This window comes from Nannospalax galili, unplaced genomic scaffold, assembly GCF_000622305.1.
Source record: "Nannospalax galili isolate Female #2095 unplaced genomic scaffold, S.galili_v1.0 scaffold370, whole genome shotgun sequence".
Lineage (NCBI taxonomy): Eukaryota > Metazoa > Chordata > Mammalia > Rodentia > Spalacidae > Nannospalax > Nannospalax galili.
The window spans coordinates 1,985,046-1,989,198 of NW_008329335.1; the positions used below are offsets into that span (position 1 = coordinate 1,985,046).

The 4,153-nt window shown below is 40.4% G+C and overlaps 1 non-coding gene across 1 annotated transcript; it reads left to right on the forward strand.

Moving 5' to 3' along the window:
- The first annotated feature begins 581 nt into the window (after positions 1-581).
- LOC115071044 lies at positions 582-684 on the forward strand. The gene has a single exon (XR_003850146.1). It is a non-coding gene; the product is annotated as a small nucleolar RNA U13 (small nucleolar RNA).
- The last annotated feature ends 3,469 nt before the right edge of the window (positions 685-4,153 follow it).

Below are 4,153 nucleotides of genomic sequence, written 5' to 3' on the forward strand. Positions count from 1 at the left end.
CTGCTTGCCTCTACCTCCAGAGCACTAGGATTAAAGGTATGTGCCTCCATGCCCTCTCCCTCTCTCTCCCCTCCCTCCCTCCCTCCCCCCATATATATGTATATATGTGTGTGTGTGTGTGTGTGTGTAGTTTCAATTGAGTCAGCCAAGAAAGAGCAACATTTCTTCCCCAAGGAACCATAGACTATCTAGACTATCTAGCAAAGTCCCCAGAGCCAGCCAAGGGAGCTGTTGATCACTGCAGGCCAAGAGACCTCCCAAAGCATTATAGGTTAAATGTTATTGCTCGATCCTTTTCTGGTTCATAAGCGTGATGATTGGGTGAGGTATGTGCCTCCATGCCCTCTCCCTCTCTCTCCCCTCCCTCCCTCCCTCCCCCCATATATATGTATATATGTGTGTGTGTGTGTGTGTGTGTGTAGTTTCAATTGAGTCAGCCAAGAAAGAGCAACATTTCTTCCCCAAGGAACCATAGACTATCTAGACTATCTAGCAAAGTCCCCAGAGCCAGCCAAGGGAGCTGTTGATCACTGCAGGCCAAGAGACCTCCCAAAGCATTATAGGTTAAATGTTATTGCTCGATCCTTTTCTGGTTCATAAGCGTGATGATTGGGTGTTCATGTGGTTGTGTGACGTGTGCCACTTTCAAACTTTGTTACGCATCTGCACATTACCTATCTGACCTGAACTTAGGAAAATAAATGCCATTGCCCTTTGTTACCTGCCAGAAAATGAACTGTTGAAGATTCCAAATCCTTTGCCCAAAGGCTTTGGAGAAATCAAGCTGTGTTGACATGGAAGCTTCCTACCTGGAGGCTAACATTCATAGTGTCAAATGGCCTATGCAAACTACCAAGGGAGGAAAGCTATCAATAGCATATTCAGCTGCAAGGCTTGAAGGCTTCAACATCACGGGATCCGCAAGTTGCCCCTTATAGGGCAATAGTGACACTTGTATATTGGGATAACCATTAGCTGTCTAATTGCACATAAAGCCAACTCAATTGGTACTGTCAATTTAGCCAATAACTGTGGCTGGAGAGGTCATATGCCCTAAAGGAAAACTTTCTAAAGTATGTAGTTTCCAACTGCCTTCTAAATACTTATTCTTGTACCCATACATAAGTGTTGCTCTCATAACTCATCAAGGAAGCTCAATTTATAGAAGGTGAGGGGTATTAGCTCTACAACTGACTGAAACAGAGAAAATAAGTGATCATATGTACTCATTACCAAATGGAGCATCTATAATACAACCCTCACACCTAAGGCTCAGGGAACATCATAGAAGAGTTTATGGAAAGATTGTAAGAGCCCAGGAAATAGGACAACTGCTATGAAATGATGTCTCTTGGACATGAGAGGGATGCTGCAGTCAGTAATGCTTGTCAAAATGGTTGCCTGTGCAAGAACTCCAAACTTCTTGTTTCTACTCATGGAATCCATTTGAATGTTCTGTCCTCCGAGAATGTCCAGTCACACGTAAATACACACATGTTAAAATTACAAGTTGAGCTCATATATGAGAGATAACATATAATTATTTTCTTTCTGAGATGATTATCTCACTTCTCATAATGCCTTTCAGTTCCACCAATTTGCCTACAATTTCCATAAATTCATTAAAAAAATTTTATTTTTATTGTGTGTATGAGTTTTTGTCTGTGTGTATGTAAATGTGCCACATACACACAATGCTTATGGAGGCCAGAAGAGGGCATTGGATTCTTTGGAACTGGAGTTACAGATGGTTGTTAGCTGCCATGTGGATGCTTGGAATCAAATCTGAGTCTTCTGCAAGAACAACGAGTGCTCTTAACCATGGACCCATTTCTCCAGCCTCCAAAACTTCTTTTTTCTTTTTTTTTTTTTTCAGTCTTTTTAAGACAGCATATCCCTGTAGCCCCAGCTCACCTAGAACTCACTATGTAGACCAGGCTGGAAAACTTCATTTTTTAAAGCATGTATTTTTTTTTTATTTTACTCTGAGGGTTTGTTTCAACATGAGCACAGTATTTGCATTATGTTCATCTCTCCTAGTCCCTTCCAATCCTCCTATGTCCTCCCCATTCTTTCTCTCAAATTCTTGTTGTCTTCTTGGATTATTATTGTTATGTACATTCACACACATAATGCACTAAAACTGTTTAGTGATGCTTGTGTGCACCTGTGTTTAGGGCTGCCCACTTGTGATTAGATAGCCTCTCAGGGCTCTAGTCCCTGGATTCTCCCTCAACATTCATTGAGTGCCTGTAGCTAGTCATTTTGAGGTGGGACTCCATGAAATTTCCCCAATCCACCTTGGCAGTTCAACTGGCTTTGTCATTATGCAGCTTTTGTTAGAATACCATACTGTGGAAATGTCACGGTTGCTTCTCTAACATGTTTAGAATGCAATAACTAGCAACAGGTGTCTTAGTCCTCTGACTTACATTCTTTCAACCCCTTCTTCTATATGTTCCCTGAGACTTAACTGCAGAAGTTGCATGGTAGATATGTCACTGAGGGCTGGGTACCTCACAGTCACTTATTCTCTTCATTGACCAGTTGTGGAACTGTAATAATTTATATCTGTTGCAAATGCAAGCTCCTTTGATAAGTGATTAGAGGTGCAGTTGTCTTTAAATATAAGGATACATATTTAGACTATAGTGAGAAGCTATATTGGTCTAGGGGATTGACAGAAGTAGGTTCTATTGACAGAAGTAGTGTCTATTCTTCTTCAGCCATGTGTATTTGACTATGTTTACAGGACCACACATTAATTTCCTCCCATTGAGAGGTCCTTAGGTTCAATAAGATAGCTGTTGTTTACCCCCAAGATAAAAGTGCCACTACTGTACCAATAGAGATAATTTGCTGGGCCAGTTATTGTGGCAGAACTTCATTTTTTAATGGCTGAATATAATTCCTTTGTGTATATATGTTGCACATTTTCTTTATCCATTCATCAGTTGATGGACATTTAAGCGGCTTCCATTTTTGTGCTATTGTGATTAGAGTAGTAAAGAACATGGATAAAGTCCTTTGGGTATGGCAAAATAATGCTCTAGATCATATGTAAATTCTGCTTTAAGATTTTTTTATTATAATATATATTTTTACTGAATTTTTGTGCATTTCATACAATGCATCTTAATTATATTTAGAACCCCTCCACAGTTTGCACCTGCCCCATAGGGTGCCCCCACTGGATTTCATATATTATTCCATATGTGCTAAGGCGTATCCAGTTCAATTTGTATTTCCAGATGTCCCTCCATGTGCATTCATTAACTGGAGTTGGGTAAGCCTATCTAGCATCATTCCTTTAAGGAAGACCAACTCTCCCTCACCCAGCAGTTATCCACTGCCAAGAATTCCTCAGCTATGTTGAGGCTTTCCCAGTTTTATGCTGGTTTTTTTTGTGTGGCTGGTGATTTCATAGATCGTGTGCATGCTGTAACCATTGCTGTAAGTTTCTATGAGCAAGTTAACAGAAGCCTACAAAACTCTGTTTCCGTCTGGTCACACATCACGTCTGGCTCTTAGTCTTTTCCTTCCCTCTTCTGCAATGGTTTCTGAGCCCTGGTTGGTAGATATTTGATTTAGGAGTCCTATCCAGTGACACACACTCTGCAGTCTATTATTCTCTACATTTTGGCCAACTGTGGCTTTTTATGTAACCACCATCAGCATGAGGAAGCTCTTTAGTTTGGAAAGAAATCATCACTCTTGTTTCCATAATGGATACATCAGTTTACACACCCACTGACAGTGATTTAGAATTCCTCTTCGATCTCATTAGAAAGATTTTTTTTTCATAAAAATTTATTTCTTTTATAGTTGTAAGAGCTGAGAAGCCAAGTAACAAAAGGATCCTGTGAATAAAAACTTGATTGAGCCAGGCATGGTGGCGCATGCCTTTCATCCCAGCACTCCTGAGGCAGAGGCAGGTGGATCTCTGTGAGTTCAAGGCCAGCCTGGTCTACATAGTGAGTTCCAGGACAGCTGGGACTACAGGGAAACACTGTCTCAAAAAGACCAAAACAAACAAACAAACAAACAAAAAACTTGATTGAGGGACTCAATTTTACAGAACCAAAAGGCAAGGCGGGAAAACAAAACAAAACAAAATAAAAACATGCTTTGCTAACAGGATCTTCAAAAAAAG